General features: G+C 41.6%; 1 protein-coding gene across 7 annotated transcripts in view; it reads right to left on the bottom strand.

The window, feature by feature from the left end:
* The window catches only part of jcada (junctional cadherin 5 associated a), a 233,742-nt gene that overhangs the window by 82,734 nt on the left and 132,530 nt on the right, over nt 1-18,478 (bottom strand). For 5 of the 7 annotated variants that reach the window (XM_043690569.1, XM_043690567.1, XM_043690574.1 and 2 more), the window contains one exon: nt 16,444-16,559. The gene's annotated coding sequence lies outside the window, so the exon portion shown is untranslated. Of the gene's footprint in view, nt 1-6,820; nt 6,900-16,443; nt 16,560-16,696; nt 16,745-18,478 lie in introns of those variants that run through there. The other 2 variants (XM_043690571.1, XM_043690573.1) reach the window with 2 other exon arrangements.

The following is an 18,478-nucleotide window of genomic DNA, read 5'->3' as shown; positions in this document are numbered from 1 at the left end:
TAGGGGTGCGTGGACCTGACCAGGTAGTCACGGAGGGAACGGTCTTTGTGGAAGGCGGAAAGGGGTGGGGAGGGAAATATATCCCTGGTGGTGGGGTCCGTTTGGAGGTGGGGGAAATGTCGGCGGATGATATGGTTAATGCAAAGGTTGGTAGGGTGGAAAATGAGGACCAGGGGGTTCTGTCCTTGTTATAGTTGGAGGGGTGGGGTGTGAGGGCGGGGGTGCGGGATGTGGATGAGATGTGTTGAAGGGCATCTTCAACCACGTGGGAAGGGAAATTGCGATCTCTAAAAGTGATGGAAGCAGTGTCAACAGTCCTATCAAACAACAATTACATTGGCATAACCTTCCCACTGATGCACCGTCTGAGTCCCATCAATGCCATTCAGAACCTGACCTCATTACAGCTTCAGTTTAAACACAAGAGATGAATGTAATTGTTCTTGTCATTAAAGCCACATTTGACTGACTGTGGCATTAAGGAGCCCTATTAAGACTGGAGTCAATGGGAATTGGTGGAAATCCCACTGGTTGGTACAAAGGAAGATGGTTATGCTTGTTGGAAGTCAGTCATCTCAGCCCTGGGACTTTTTTTTTTGCAAGATTGGATGTACTGGTCTGGTGATGTTACCACTACATTACTAGTGCAGAGATATAGGTAATGCTCCGGGGTCCCAAGTTTGAATCCTGCCATGGCAGATTATGAAATTTGAATCCAATAAAATTTTAGAAAAGAGTCTAATGATGGCTATGAAACCAGTGTCGATTGTTGGAAAAACACTGCGTTATTTTGCTGCAATTCTTAGAAACTGCTTTTTATTCATTCATGGGATGTGGGTATCTCTGGTTAGGCCAGCATTTATTGCTCATCCCAAACTGCCCAAAGGTCAGTTAAGTGTCAACCACTTGCTGAAAGTCTGGACTCATATGTAGGCCAGATCAAGTAAGGACGGCAATCCTTCCCTAAAGGAAGTGTGCTGGAAGGAAACTGCAGACCCACAGCAATGTCAGTCATCTCAGCTCCATCACGTATTTGTAGGATTATAACAGGGGCAAGCATTTTTACTTCTATTCTTCCATGAACCCACTATCTGTGAATGAATTTTTTAAAAATTGCTTTGAATTGCACTCCTCCTCGACCTCCTAATGCACACACCGGCACACACAGAGACACGTGTGAATGTACACACCTGCATACACGCACATGCATACACATACATATGGGCATGCATGCACACAGTCATGCATGATGTGTGTTTGCACACACATGGACAAGCACACAATGCAGATATGCACGCGCACTCACAGACATGTACATACACAAATGCACACACGCATGCTTGCACACAGACAAGCACACACATACAAGCAAGCGTGCACACACAGGCACACACACATACACACAACACACTCGTGCATGCACACACACGTGTGTGAACACACACAGACACAAGCGCACATGCACACAGACACATGTTCACATGCACACACATGCATGTGTGCACATGCACACAGACACATATGTGTGCACACACATGCATGCACCACACTCCATGATCGGCTGGCTGCCTTTTCTGATAGTCATTTAAAGTTTCTAAGGAGTTGGTGCTTGGACACCTCCATGTTAAAGTGTCCTCTCATGGAATTAGCCATTCTGCAATTTGTTGATGTTCTCAAGCTGAAAGGCCTTTGATCTTTCCTCCTGCTTCAAAAACTTACTTTCTGCCCATAATAGTGCAGCAATTAAAGGGACCACCTCCATGATGATCCCAATAAGAGATTGTCCTGTTTCTTGCCCACCAACATGAAGCTTCCATGCTTTGTTTTATTTCATTACAGATGCTGTAACTGTAGTAAGCACCACAGCTCAAGAGCAGGATTGAGACATATTTGATTTAAAAATAGTGTGGGACAAAATATTAAGCTGTTTAACTGTTTTGAAAATGGATAAACCACATAAGTTCTGAATAAAATGTATCCTTTGGTAGTTAATGAAATCAAAGAAGAAGTAGAGAATTTTCTGGCCATCGTCATCTGACACAGACCCTCTGCTGGAGGACTGACAGAGTCATAATATTGTACCATTCTTAAAAAGAGAAGATGGGGTAGCCTGAGTAAGTACAAGCTGATCAGCCTAACCTCAGCAAATTGTTAGAAAATTGTTGATAATCTCGTTATTTAGAGAGGCAGAGACCAATGAAGGAAGTGGAAGTGGGTTCAGTTATATGGAAAATGATTGAAAAAATAAAAGGAGGGGAGGGCTCAGCACAGGTTCTTAATGTTTCCAGAACAAGTGATAGGACAGAGAGTATGAAAAGAGTTGGGAATCTAACTTCAGGCTCAGCGGATGAGGGGACAACCATGAGAGGGGCGCAATCAACGTAGGACTGAGGGTGTTGGACTTAAATGCACATAGTGTACCACATGAGCTTGTAGCACAGATTGCAATTGGTGGAAATGATGTTGTGGGTATCACAGAAATGTGGTTGTAAGGGAATCAGGGCAGGGAACTAAATATTCAGTAACACGCATCCTGTTGAAAGGACAGGCAGATGGACAGAGGTTGCCTGTTAGTGCGAAATGAAATGAAATCAATAGCAAGAGGTGATATAGAGTCAGAAGGTGTAGAATCTGTATGGCTAGAGTTGAGGAACCGCAAAGGGAAAAAAAAACCTGATGGGAGTTATGTACTGGCCTTCTAGCAGTAGTCAGGATGTAGGGCAGAAAATAAATCAGGAAATAGAAAAGGCATGTAAGAAAGGCATTATTATAATAATCATGAGGGCTTCAAAATACAGGTGGACTGGGAAAAGCAGATTGGTAGTGGATCTCAAGAAAAGGAATTCATGGAATGTCTACGAGATTATTTTTGGAACAGCTTGTGGTAGAGCCCACATATCAGCCATGATCGAATGGAACAGCAGACTCGATGAGCTGAATGGCTTAATTCTGCTCCTATATCTTATGGTTTTATGGGAGTTGTAGGGGAGGAGGAGGATGCAAGGGGGTTTAGAGGGAGAAACAAGCCTCAAGTGATGGTGGTGGTTGAAAAAAAAGGCTGCAAATGGGGGAGAGAGCTGCAAGGGGCAACAGAAAACTGGTTTAAACCTGTCAATAAAGGAATAACAAGCTAACTGGGAACAAAGAAAACTTGAAATCACAATGGTCATGAATTCCTTACAAGTTAGTATAGAATCTCTAGCTTAATTCAGGAGGTACTATTGGGGGGACAAAATGTGGTGGATGCTATTGTGATGAACACTGTCAATTGTTATACTTAAATCATGAAAAACAAGGAATCAATTACAAAGGTTCCTTGAACATTATTAGTAACAGTGGTCCAGTCATAAAAGTATCCCTTTTTGCAGGCTCTTTCAGCTTCTTCTCCCTTCCAATCCCCTTGCATTCTCCTCCTTCCCCACAACTCCCTTTTTCAGTGTCCTACTCCCCTCTACTGGGCTTGCAGCCCCTTTTTTCCCCATTAGTTCCCATTAGGCCTCCATTATCCTTGCTAATGCTTCCCTTACCTTAAGCCTGGCAGACGGAACTTCTAACAGATGCAAATTGTGGACCTGGCAAAATGCACCTCTCCATCCACACCCTCTACCCCACTTCCTAGCTTTGGCAAAATGTGATGCCTTCCCAGTATTGACAAAAAAAAAGACACTTTAATCTTGGCAGGTGTCCCATTCCTCGTCTCTACTGTCCTTAATTTATTCCTTATTTTTATTTCCTTATTTCCATTATTGTTGCTATTTGAGTCACAGGCAGTTTCTCCCCCACACTAGTGAATCTACCAGCAACACACACGGAAGAGAAACAGCCTCAAATGAGGTGAGCAGCTCTTCACCCATTATATCGACAGGTCAAACTTTCCTCAATCAGCTTCCCCCAGATTACTGTTTCCCCGCTGTTTAGGAGATCCTTGGTAGTGAATTTGCCGATTGTCTGTCTGTATTTCCGGCACTGCTGACCTTTGTTAACATTCTTTCAAAGGAAAGTGCAGCCTTCTTTATGTAAGGAAATCAATACTGAACATCATACTCAGGTGCAGTCTGACCAAGGCTCTATACAATTGCAGAAAGACCTTTTTACTCCTGAACTCAAATTGTCTTGCAATAAAGGCCATGTCATGTGCCTTCCTAATTGCTTGCTGAAGAAGGGCTTATGCCCGAAATGTCGATTCTCCTGTTCCTTGGATGCTGCCTGACCTGCTGCGCTTTTCCAGCAACAGATTTTCAGCAATGCTCAATCCCACCCAGTACTGCCAATTCAATGTGCTCTAATTTTGCTTACCAACATCCTGGATGGAAACTTATTGGAAAATGTCTGAAATTCATAGATTCATAGAATCATAGAGTCATAGAGTCAGCCAGCATGGATCCTTTCAGCCCAACTCATCCATGCTGACCAGTCCCACTTCCTAAACTGAGCCAGTCCCATATTCCTCTTCATCCCACATCCATGTACCTGTCCAAATGTCTTTTAAATTTTGTAATTGACCTCACCTCCACCACTTCCTCTGGCAGCTCATTCCATGTACGCACCACTCTCTGCGTGAAAAAAGTTGCCTTTCAAGTCCCTTTAAAATTTTTCCTCTCTCACCATAAACATATGCCCTCTAGTTTTGGACTCCCCTAGCCTGGCGAAAACAAAAACTTGGGTATTCAACTTAACTATGCCCATCATGATTTTATAGACCTTTAAAAGGTCACCCCTCAGCCTCCTGCACTCCAGGGAAAAAAATCTCAAATTATCCAGCTTCTGCTTTTAATTCAAACCCACCAGTCTTGGTAACACCCTTGTAAATATTTTTTGCACCCTTTCCAGTTTAATAACATTCTTCCTATAGCAGGGCATGCAGAATTATACACAGTACTCCAAATATGGCCTCACTAATGCCATGTACAGCTGTAACATGAAGTCCCAATTCCTGTATTCAATATGCCAATTAGAGAGCAGGAAGGTATTAATGACGGGCATATTGCCTTGTGCCTTAACACTAGGAGGAGTATTTCCTCCATATACTCAGTGCAACCATAGTTTCACAGTTGGCCACATTATAACAACAAGCTGGCTTGACACAGACTAATAATAAAGTTTCAGTTATCGATTCGTAGGTATATGCAGGGCTTAACCAATTACAAGATCTTGTCTTTAGTCCACCTATCAAATGATTCATTAGTAAATCATGGAAATATATAATCAGAACATTTCAGCACATGAGATTCTCTACTTCTCAAATGGAGTAAATTGATTGTAATATTCATTTTAAGAACACTTTCTGGTATTAAAATGTCAATGAAAATAGAATTGACTAAAATATTTAAGAAAAAGTCAATAATAGGACTCAGGATAAAGAGTCCCAGTATTTACCATTTGAACTTCCTAACCAGGCTCTGCACAAAGCCTTGGCCTAAGGTGGCAACACTCATAAAATTTCACTGTGATTACATTCTCATCACAGATTGGAATTTGAGATAAATTGTTACCTGCAAGTTATGTCTTTTTATTATCAGCTATGGTGCTGTGCTGAAATGCCTCAACATTGAGTTAAGAATAGTTTTGGATTTAAAGAAGAACTTCATAATGAGAGGAAACAACATTAAAACATAATATATGAGCTTTTATTAGTATTTAAAAAGGGACAGCAGAGACAGAAAAAATTATCATTGAAATAAGGAAATGGCAGAAGTACTGAACAAATGTTTTGTGTCTATTTTCACAGAATACACAACTTTCATTCCAGAAACAGAGGGTAATCTATATGCTAAAAAAAGTGAGGAAATTAAGGTAATTAATATCAGCAGAGAAAAACACTGGAGAAATTTAAGGAGCTAAGCTCTGGCGCATTCTCAGGGCCTGATGGTCTAGGGTTCTAAAAGAACTAGCTGCAGAGCTAGTGGATATGCTCACTATGATTTTCAAAGATGCATTAGATTTGGAAATTACCTAATTAGATTGGTATCATTTCTGACTAATATGAGGTTAAATTGCTGCACTAAAAGAACTGGGAGTCTTTGGAATTCTTTACTGCAAAGTGTTGTGAATGCGCCATCCTATTTATTTAAGGTTGAGACAGACAGATTTTGGTTGTTGTAGAGAATCAAGGGGAAGTGGATGGGAAGGTGAAATTGAAGCCGTGATCAACCGTGATTGTATTGAAAGGCAGAGCGGGCATGACAGGCAATACGGTCAGCTCCTGCTCTAATTTCTTCCATTCTTGTGTTAACAGAGAGGCCATTCAGGAAGGAGCATCAATTTAAAGCAATTAATAGAAGGATTAGCAGGGAGGTGTGGAGAAAAGCTTTTCACTCAGAGGTCAGTAGGTCTCAGTAGGCTGGACGGCTGGTTTAAAATACAGAGTGAAGCCATGGGCTCAATTTCTGCAGCAGCTGAGATTGCTATGAAGAACTCTCCTTCTCCACCTCTCCCCTCACCTGATCGTGGTAACTCTTGGGTTAAACCATCACCAGTCATTTCCCTCTAATGAGACGCTGGGACTATGGCAACTTTTTGTGAGGCCTGAAACTCAATGCCAGGAAAAACAGAAGCCGTGTTTACACTCTATAATACTTGGATATGCACTTGAAGTGCCAAAACATATAGACCAATGAACCAAGAACTCAAAACTGGGATTAGGTTGGATTGCTTCGGTCAGCTGGCACTAATATGATAGGCCAAATGATATCCTGCTTCTCAATAAATTATTTATTATTTATGGCAGGAGCCCTGTCAGGTAGGGTAGCTGAAGTGTGATACAGCAACAAAAAAATCTCCTCGAAGTCTACTTTCACTTGATGGATGGAAGCATACATACCTGACCTAATTCTTCACATTCCACTATGTTAAGGTGCCAGCTGAGTTTCAGTGGTATTGCTCTTGTTTCATGAGTTAAAAGAATACTATCTTCTCAGAAATGCCAGCTTTATTGCAAAACCATGTCCTATCAGGGGGATTAAAAAGATTTTACAATAGTATTTAAACATGAACAGGGAAGATCTCCCCTTGTTCCAATCTTTAGCTCTCAACCAACATCCTGGAGTGGATTATTTGATTAATCTTTTGCTGCTGTTGTGGGAATTTGCCATATGAAGATTGGCTATCACGACTCCAATACTACAGTAGTGACTTGAAATAACTGCACAGAGGCCAGTATCCCGTGACCAAGTCACCCTTTTATTTACATGTTCAGATTACAAGAGCTCTGACCAGGCAGCATAGAGTCAGTTCCGAGAATGAGGAGATTCTCAGAATCTCCTGTTTATATCTGTCAGCCGGGGCTCCCTGATATTGCCCAGGTTAACAGCTCAGAAATCGAGTAGCTCATAGTCAATGAGTTTGACCTGGCCCCTATTCCAATCACTACGTGACTACAGTTCAAAATTACCACATTGGCTGTGCTTTGGGACATCCTCAGGTTACTAAAGAAACATTGTTCTTTCTTCCATCTTTGATTATCTAATGTCACCAATACCATGTAACTAGAATACTAGATCTTCAAATGTGGAACTAATACTTATACAGCTTTTAAAACATTTTTTTTCACCAACACTTTCTCAAGGTCAATTGTGAAGGAAAAGAAAATGTTGGCCTAATCACTGACAGTCACATCCTATAAAAGAATAAAAAAAAGTCCAATGATACTATGTTGACCTTCGTTCCGTCCTTTATTTAATGACCAAAATATCCCTCTTTTCCCTTCTCCCTCTTGTGTTTATCTACACCCCCATTAAATGTTTGCCCAAAGAAGAAAAAAAATTGTTCCGCAGTAAAAGTAAAATACATGCGTGGCACGGTGCTCAGTGGTTAGCACTGCTGCCTCACAGCACCAGTGTCCCAGGTTCAATTCCAACCTCGGCAACTGTCTATGTGGAGCTTGCACATTCTCCCCGTGTCTGCGTGGGTTTCCTCCGGGTGCTCCGGTTTCCTCCCACAATCCAAAGATGTGCAGGTCAGGTGAATTGCCCATAGTGTTAGGTGCATTAGTCAGAGGGAAATGGGAATGGGTGGGTCACTCTTCGGAGGGTCGGTGTGGACTTGTTGGACCAAAGGGCCTGTTTCCACACTGTAGGGAATCTAATCTAATCTATAGTAACATGCGGTTACTGGAAATCTGAAATAAAAACAGAATATGTTTGAGTCTCAGCAGGCCTGGCAGCATCTTTGGAAATAGGAACTAAGTTAGTGTTTCCAGTTTAACATGAGTCTTCCTCAGAAATCTGAAGAAGAGTCACATATACAAGACTCAAAGCGTTAACCTTGCTTTCTATTGACAGATGCTGCCAGACCTACTGAGTTTCTCCAGCATGTTCTGTTCTCATTTCTTTCTGTGGTTTTGCCTTGAAACTTTCAGCAGTAATCATTATAATGGAGAAACCTATTCACCCTTTTTCTCTTATCTGTTTGCAGCAAACAAATGTATCATTGTTAAAATGGGAATAATAAGGTAGGAATAGAAGTAAGCCAATTGGTCCATTGAGTCTGCTCCAATATTCAATGACATCATGGCTGTCCTGACAATCCTTAATTTTCTGCCTTTTCCCCATAACCCTTGATTCCCTTACTGGTTAAAAATTTATCTCGGGTCTCGAAAATATTTAATGGCTTAGCCTGTGCAAATTTAAAACACTTTGTTTTTGGGAAACACACATTACCTGGTTGCTGTATTTACACATTAATGTTGGACCATAAGACACAGGAGTGGGAGTAAGGCCATTTGGCCCTTTGAATCCACTCCGCCATTTAATCATGGCTGATGGGCATTTCAACTCCACTTACCTGCAAACTCCTCGTAGCCCTTAATTTTTTGTGAGATCAAGAATTTATAAATCTCTGCCTTGAAAACATATAACGTCCCGGCCTCCACTGCGCTCTGAGACAATGAATTCAACAGGCCCACCACTCTCTGGCTGAAGAAATGTCTCCTCATTTCCATTCTAAATTGACTCCCTCTAATTCTAAGGCCGTGTCCACCGGTCCTAGTCTCCCCGCCTAATGGAAACAACCTCCCAGCTTCCACCCTTCCTAAGCCATGCATTATCTTGTAAGTTTGTATTAGATCTCCTCTCAGCCTTCTAAACTCTAATGAATACCATCCCATGATCCTCAGCTGTTCATCGTAAGTTAGGCCTACCATTCCAGGGATCATCCGTGTGAATCACCACTGGACCGCTCCAGTGCAAATATGTCCTTCCTGCGGTGTGGGGCCCAAAATTGGACACAGTATTCTAAATGGGGCCTAACTAGAGCTTTATAAAGTTTTAGAAGCACATCACTGCTTTTAAATTCCTCTTGAGATAAATGACAATATTACATTTGCTTTTTTAATCATGGACTCAACCTGCAAGTTAAGAGAATCCTGGAGTAGCACTCCCAGATTCCTTTGTACTTTGGCTTTATGAATTTTCTCACTGTTTAGAAAATAGTCCATGTCTGTATTCTTTTTTCCAAAGTGCAAGACCTCGCATTTGTTCATTAAGCTCACTACAAGAAATTAAATCTAGTAATTAACAGTAAAAGTAATTATTGAACAACGTGATCATTTTCCATGTTAAAAATCACACAACACCAGTTTATAGTCCAACAGGTTTAATTGGAAGCACACTAGCTTTCAGAGCGACGCTCCTTCATCAGCTCCTTCATCAGGCCTACCACCTAATAAAGGAGTGACGCTCCGAAAGCTAGTGTGTTTCCAATTAAACCTGTTGAACTATAACCTCGTGTTGTCTGATTTTTAACTTTGTACAGCCCAGTCCAACAGCGGCATCTCCAAATCATCATTTTCCATGGTCTCCTAATCAATCTCTTTGTCCAGGTAGGAAATGTAGAGCCTCACTTATTAAGGTTGTGAACTATTTAAGCAGATGTTAAAAGTATCACATCTTAAATATTTTCTTTTTACTTTCTGCATCCAATCTTCCTTTTCCTCTTTTTAGTTTTCTTTGTATATCTATTTTGACATTAAGTTTACTCATTCAAATTTACATTTTATAATCCATTACAGAGGTTTTTGAATTCTTTGACCTTATTGGTTGTGGAAATGCCTCTGTGTTCTACAGCATTCAGCTGACTATTTCATTTCATGCACCGTTATCAATTCAGACTTGCAACAATTTTGTGGGTAAGAAATGATAAAACAAAAGAAATGATAAAACAAACAATTCTAATGAAGGGGCATGAGGTGAGATGCTCCACTTTAGTATTGAATAAACACCAGAACATGTTAATTAAGGACCACCGCAATTTCTATGATACAGAATAAGATGAACACAATGAACTGGAAGTCTATTTTCATTTGTATCTATCTTGGGATCTTTTAAAATAAATAACTGACTGGAATCTTGTTCTCAGTGAGATAAAGATCCAGCTGTTTTTATTTCCTGCAATACAGCTCCACTGGGATGAATGTTTATGTTGAGTCTGTTTTGCTGGAGGCATCCATGAACACCTGGATACTATCAGTGTTAAATTATACAGAGTTATACAGACTTTACAACAGACAAATAGGTCATTTTTTATAGAAGTCTTGATGCAACGCATGAGCAAGCCTTCCTGTTGTCTTTGTATGGCCAGTTTAGGTATATCTACTGGATATGGATTTGGGACTTGCCAGACTTAACTGTGTCTTGGTACTCCTCTAGAAAACTTTGAATAAAAACTTTTAAGGCAACTCCCTGAATCAGAAGACCGCAGTGCAAATGAAAATTTATTGCAGGGATTGAGGGGGTGGGTTGAACATAAACCCTCTTGGTGGTCTTTGGCTGGATTCTCTGGCTTCCTCCATGGGGGAACGAGATCTGCAAAAGGGATAAAAGTTAAGGGATCTCTCCCCACCTCTACAAATGCACAGGCCATGGATGGGAGAATATATTTTCCAGATCAGGCTTTTTTCATGTCCACCAGAAATTAACATTATTCACTGTCCATATAATATCCAGTCAACCTGTTCTAGAGGTATTTAGGATTTGAACCCAGACTTCTTGGTCAATTCTGCGGACACTAGAGTCCCTTATTCACAAAGCAAGGTTGCAGTTCCTAAGTAAAGGTAAGTAAGATGTAGCCAGCTGTAAGGTGCTGGCTCTCAGGGAATCAGATTGCAGAGGGATAAAATGTTTTATCACTGACTTTTAGAGATTGAGTTACTCGTTATCTTCACCATATAGCAAAGACAGCATTGGAAAAGAAAACAAAACAGACAATCTGTAATAAACTGCAAAAACTGGAGGACACAGCAGTTCTGATCCCTTCAAGATCACAGAGCTAGAGGAAGCATTAAGAGGTCTGAAATGTGACAAAGCAGTGCAATATGACAACATACATCTGAATCCCTCAAACAACTTGGCTCCCATGCTCATGCCTTGCTAACTCAGTTCTTTCAAGGATCATCAGCTCATAAAATGGGGTGGCACAGTAGTTAGCACTGCTGCCTCACCGTGCCAGGGACCCGGGTTCGATTTCAGCCTCAGGTGACTGTCTGTGTAGAGTTTGCACATTCTCCCCGTGTCTGCATTGGTTTCCTCCAGGTGCTCCAGCTTCCTCCCACAATCCAAAGATGGGCAGGTTAGGTGGATTGGCCAAGCAAAAGTATCCGTATTGTGCAGGGGTGTGTAAGCTGGATGCATTAGTCAGGGGCTACATGCAGGGGAATGGGTCTGGGTGGGTTACTCTTCGGAGGATCGGTATGGACTTGTTGGGCCGAAGGCCCTGTTTCCATCCTGTAGGGATACGGTGACAATTCTAAAAAAAATTACTCCTGAAAGTCTGGCATAAGGGATAAAAGCATTGCTTTTGCAAAAGCAGCAATGGTCTCACTTTGGTAGCCAGTTATTGACTGATCTCACTACTATTTGTTTGCTTTAAGATCTTTGAGGATCTTGTGATACTCATCATCTTTAACGTTGATTAAGCTAATTAACATAAGAGGCTCAGCATGGGGTTAATGTGATTAATCATCACCTGCATTGAAAATGACTTCAAGAAACTGAAGACAGGCACAATGCTATTGGCCCTGGCAGCTGCCTATGATACAATGTGGCACACAGGACAGCTCCTAAAGCTGCTCAGAGTGTTTCCAACCCAGTGTGGGGCAATTATTGAAATACTCCTTTGCATCAAATGATTTACACTCCACCTTGGACATGGGCGAAAAGTATGGAGAAGACTGCTTAACAGACTACCACAGGCTTCAGTGCTAGCCCCAATGCTAGCCCTAGTGCTGTTCAACATATATACAGATAACCTGTGAACAACTATGTCTCTCAAATGGTGGCATCCATTATGCCATACAAGTTCCTAGAAGCTGCTGGCCTCTGATTGGCTGGCAACTCCTGGTGACCCAAAACACCAATGCTGAGACCCCTGAAAGGGCAAGGTACTCTCCTGTATGCGCTCCCCTGTCACATTTTAATGATGGGGATGGGTGGGCAAAGAGTGAATTACCTTGCCAGGGGGCAGTATGTTAGTTACCAGATAACACCTATCCACACATTGAAAAAGGTTTGAAAATCTCAGCTGAATTGACGGACCAATCACCTTTAAGTCAACAAAAGAGGGGGAGATCATTTGGCTCTGGAGATTTGTATTTGCTAAATAAATTTTTTTTATTGCTTAGGAAGATAGGAACAAAAGTAGGCTATTCAGCCCCTTGAGGAGAAAGTGAGGTCTGCAGATGCTGGAGATCAAAGTTGAAACTTTATTGCTGGAACAGCACAGCAGGTCAGGCAGCATCCAGGGAACAGGAGATTCGACGTTTCGGGCACGAAACGTCGAATCTCCTGTTCCCTGGATGCTGCCTGACCTGCTGTGCTGTTCCAGCAATAAAGTTTCAACTATTCAGCCCCTTGAGTCTGTTTCACTATTCAATGGCTAATCTGTGGTCTAACTCCATATGCCTGCCTTTGGCCCACATCTCCTAGCCATTTTGCCTAAAAAAAGATTTATCTCAGATTTAACTGATCCAGCATCCACTGCCATCTGTAGAAGAGAGTTCCAAAGTTCTCCCACCCCTTTGCGTGTACAAATGCTCCCCTAACATCTCTCCTAAATGGTCTGGCCCTCATTCTCAGACCTGTAGAGTGCCCAACCAGTGGAAATAGCTTATCATTACTTACCCTGTCTTTTCCCATTGATACACAGAGGGTAGTAAGGGTATGGAATACTTTGCCTGCAACGGTAGTTGATTCGCCAACTTTAAGTACATTTAAGTTGTCATTGGACAAGCATATGGACGTACATGGAATAGTGTAGGCTAAATGGGCTTCAGATTGGTATGACAGGTCGGCACAACATGGAGGGCCAAAGGGCCTGTACTGCGCTGTTATGTTCTATGTTCTATATATCTTTTACTGCTTCTTTGACAAGGAGTCTTCCCCTGGTCAGTGGACTTTTTCATTTTTAAATTAAACACATCTTTCTTGTCTCCTCTGTAAGAATTCTCAAGGAATCATACCATCCCCAGCAGTTTGCTATACAGCTCAATCAGCTCCAACCCCCTTCCCACTGCAATCGCAATAAATACAACACCCACCCTCGCTTCTCATCATCCAAGGCTTAAAGCACTACCATGCTTTAAGTGGTTTACATGTACCTCTTTCAACTGAGTACTACACTCACAGTGCAGGCTCCTATAAATTGAAATTAAAAAGTGTGGATGCGATGGCTTTTTTATTCATTCATAGGATTCAGGACTAAGTCAGCGTTTAATGCCCAGAGAACAGTTAAAAGTCAACTACATTGTTGAGAGTCTGGACCCACATGTACACCAGACAGAATAAGGACAGAAAATTTTCTCCCCTACAACATTAGATGGATTTTTATGACAATTAACAGTGTTTTCACAGAGTTGCCATTGGGATAGCTTTTTATTCCAGAATTTTTTTTAATTGAATTTAAATTTCTTCATCTGCCATGGTGGAATTCAAACTCATGTCTGCAGAACAGTAACCCAAGTTCTGGATCACTAGTCCAATAGCATGACCACTAGGCCACTGCCTCCCCCATGTTTTAACAGTGAAGGTCCAGCAGCCCATTGTTTTAATTCTCCAGGCTGACATCCCTATCCTCAGCCTGCTGCACTGCTCCAGTGAAGCTCAGTGCAAGCTTGAGGTCGCTACAGCCTGCTCGCAGGTGAAGTTACACAATTTGCTATGGTTCCTGACAGAATATTTCAAACTGTTAAGTTCCCAGGTGATTTAACCCTTGGTTATTCACCACCCCCATCAGTCAGCGCCTTAAGGTTAATTTTAATAGGAACCCCTTCCTTAGGGATACGTTTTTCCTAGACTTAAATGAACTTATGGTTCAAAGGAATCAATGAACTAGGCATTCTTGAATCAATGAAAAGAATGAGTTTCTTAGTTACTAAACATGAGAAGAAATAATAATGCAACATTCAGCACACAGTTTAGCAATAAAAGGTGAGTCCAAACATACGTAAGTTAAAACAAAGAGATATGGATCAATCTCTGAATTGTTCACAAAGCGTGACATGATCATTACAGTGATTGACAGTGACATTGATAGTTGAACAGTTAATTTTGACATTCTTTGTTTAATAAGTTGATTGAAACTCTTTTGTCCTGATTCCTTTACATAGCTCCTGACTGGCACCACTGAGTGAAAACACTTTTTCTTGCTTTCCCTGCCATGAATGGGTGTTTAAATGGCTCTTTTCAGAGCTCTGGCCCTCACAGCACTCTAGTCCACACGCTAGGCTGTCAGGCTACTGAGACACACATCGTCCAGGGTTAGAGATCTCTTTCAACCTCTGTCCCTGTGTATTCTTGAAAAGGGAAGAATGCAAATCTGCCAGTTTCCAGACTGCTGTCTTTTTTAACCTCAAGGTCTGAGATACTCCTAGGAGGATTAGTACAATTTTTCCCTTTGAAGCTTATTTGGCATCTCGTCAGGGGTAGCATCCCAGAGTCTCTCTCTCTCTCTCGCTGTCTCTTTCTCTCTCTGGAAGCAGCCACTGAATATACAACTGTAATTATGATAAATTCTCCTCTCCTTCCACCCCACCCATTCTGCTGCTGCATGTGCTGGTCTTAATTTTACTGTTGTTTTCAGACATACCTATTCATCTTTCTGCCACCCACACCATCCGGGGGCAAATCTTTATCCCTGCCACAGCTGTCACCATTCCCTTTATAACTTGTATCATCAAATTTTCTACCAGTTGATCTTGCCCATCCTCCACCTTCTTTGCCAAACATTTCCTTGAGTTCTTCTTTCTCTAAGGCCCCTTTGCACTTGCACAAAGTCCAACAGAATTATATCTTCTTTCAGTTTTGAAGAAAGGTCCTTGACCAGGAATATTGCTGTGTATTTTCGCCATTTTGTGTTTATATGAAACATTGATACAGGCAATCTGGCTCAGCCCAGAAGTTTAGGAATGGAAGCATTTGAAGGTCATTCTAGAGAGTGGGATAACAATAGGAAAGTATCGATGGTGAAATCTGGGCATATTATTATGTCAAACACACCAAAAGTGGTGGAGAAGCACAGAGGATGTAATGGCTGTGTTTGTGTTGTGTTTAAAACACACACATGCACAGACACACAGATAGCTACATGCACACAGACAGACTAACATACATATAGATACACACATGCAGACAGACACACACGCACACATACTGACACATGTAGACAAATGGACAGACACACACACGCAGACAAACACATACACACGCAGACACACACATGCAAACCGACACACACACACATAAATGTAAGCATTATTAGGGCTGAGGGAAATTAGAAGTTGGAACAGAGAAAGCAGGAAATAGATAGTAGGTAAGAGATAACGGAAATGCTAGCAATTTTAGTCTTTTTCCAAATCATTGTAAAACAATGTGAAGTTACTCATTGATTCAAAACATATCTTTGCAATATTCAGTGATTTTGAAAAACTAAGGTTACTTTCATGCTGACCTCTTATTCTTACGTCTGTTGCGTTTATAGTTTATGCTATTAAATCTGTTTCCTGTAGTCCAGTGGCCAATGCAATTGCTACATGAATCAGAATTAAAAGTTTAACATGAAAGTGGCTGAAGACATATTTGATAACTTGGTACATTCCTGTAAATGGAACTGGATAAGCTGGAAGGATTCAATCAGAAGTTGGTTGAAAGATGGCGAAGGAGTTCCTGTATGTAAGCAACGAATGTGTATTGTACACAAGTATCTTATATGTACGCTTAACAGTTAAGACTTTGCTGCATATAAAGCAAAGAGAACATTTCCCCACACTTGCTCTTGGCTTCCCAGTGTTCATCAGAGTGGAATGCAAATCATTCCTCTTAGAATCTTAAGGTATGGTGAGCTGAATGTTTCTATTGACCTGTTTATAGTTATCCCTGTTCCATTAATGAGATATCTATGCAATGTCCTCCCACATCCCCAATCCAAAAAGCTTTTGGGAAGTTACAGCCCCCTCACCTGACTGGTAGTTTGGTGGTACACTGTAATCCATGGAATGCAGTTAAGTAGAATCTCAGTGTTCGGATTCGGAATATCTTTTCTACATTTTCGAATTGTATGATCTTCAGCCAAACCTGCAAAACAAAAATTCATATGTGGTTTCTTGTATCTAAATATTGGTGAAGTAATGTTCTGTTCCGGATTCTCTTCCTTCCTCTCCTGAAGAAACAGGCTTAAGGTTGGTGCAGATAGACTCTGTTGCATTCCTTACCTTCCAGTAATGTGCCAAGCAGCTATCCTTCACATTTTAACATGGATTGCGATATCACTGGGTTATTCCTGTGCAGTGAGGATCTCTGGGTCAGGAATCGGGCAGGAGAGATTGGGGGAGGGGTAAAGGGCAATGAAGTGTAAATATTTTGGATACTTTCCACATCTCTTCTTATCTGAGATATTTCAGTGTCAGAATGGTAGATTATTTTTAAATGAGCTGTCAACTCTTCACAGCCTTTAGGAATATCATCACCAGCTCTGATATCGAAGTATGTGGAAAAACATGTACTGATATCATGTCTATAATGGAGGAAGATAATCATATATTGTTGAAGGTCACTTAATAGGTCATTCACTTCAGGTTTAGTTCAGAGCTTCCTGTGCCTAGTCATATTGTGAAACACTGCAAAACAATCTGTCAGAAAATGCTTGAAGCCCTCAACAATTTGGGCAGCATACAGAAACAGAGTGAATGGACTGAATTTTACTCACTGTTTATGTTGGCCTGGGAGGTGAGGAGTCTGACAATATGGTACAGGAAGGTGTCTTCCCATTGCTTAAGGGGAGGAACAGTGATTGTTGCAAATCAATGTACTGATGGCATTGATCGTCTATTTCAGAATATGAGATGAGTCACATTAGTAAGATCCTGGAGAAAGTTAGCAGGCCCAGATTAGGGTTAGAGATGACTTTCACAACTAGTCCTTCCAGAGTTCAATTGAGCCACATAAGTAACCAAGTAAGGGTCTATTCCTTCCTTTGCTGACATTTCATTTGCCCCTGGGATTCCTCCACTGTGGGGTGTGATGGAGTTAATCCAGTAAATAGTGGTCTCCCAGTGGGTTATGGTTTGCAGATCTCCTTGTTGAATCCTCCTTGGCCTATGGAAGGCTCTGAGCCTTGCAATGTCAATAGCCACCCCTCTGGCAGCAGGGCCAACTGGCCTGAGTGAATCCTCCCACTCACCAGGTCTTGCATACCCAGACATTGTCTATCTCTGAGGGCATATGGCCATTGATGGACTTTCCTTCTGTTCATGCTGCAATGGTGGTGGGTTGGCTATGATGAGGCTGCTGATCTCTGAATGGGGCAGTGAGCCACTTTTCTTCAAAGGAATAGTGAGCAAAACGTGTTCTGTGGTCACGGAACAGCTTAAGTGGGTCCACTCCATCCTATGTTGCTTATATACTTTTCAGAATAATGTTTCAGGACACAACGCTACGATGAAAGGTCATCACAGAATTGTCACAGCTCCGAAGGAAGCTATTCAGCCTATCATATCTCTGCTGGCTCTCTGAATGAGCAATTAACTTAATGCTATTCTCCCTCCTTCTCCCTATAGTCCCACGCTTTCTTCCATGTTCTAATAGACCATTCAGATTTATTTTATCACAGAATGTAGGTATCTCTGATGTCGTCAGCATTTGTTGCCCACCCCTAATCACCCTTGAACTGATTGAAATGGCTGAATAAGCCAAAGGATTGTTAAGAGTCAGCCACATTGCTCTGGGTCTAGAGTCACATGTAAGCCAGACCAGGTAAAGGTGACAGATTTCCTTCCCTGAAAGACATTAGTGAAGAAGATGGGCTTTTACAATAATTGATTATCGTTTTGTGGTTACCATTACTGAGACTTGCCTTCAGTTTTGGCATTGTTTGAATTTATGGTTGATCAGCTACCACAGTGGGGCTTCAACCCATATGCCTAGAACATGTGCCTGGGCCTCTGACTTACAGGTTCATTGACAACATCACTACACCACTGACTCCCAGATGAAGA

This window comes from Chiloscyllium plagiosum, chromosome 5, assembly GCF_004010195.1.
Source record: "Chiloscyllium plagiosum isolate BGI_BamShark_2017 chromosome 5, ASM401019v2, whole genome shotgun sequence".
NCBI lineage: Eukaryota > Metazoa > Chordata > Chondrichthyes > Orectolobiformes > Hemiscylliidae > Chiloscyllium > Chiloscyllium plagiosum.
The sequence above is the reverse complement of the archived record's forward strand: the minus strand, read 5'-3'. Positions and strand labels throughout refer to the sequence as shown.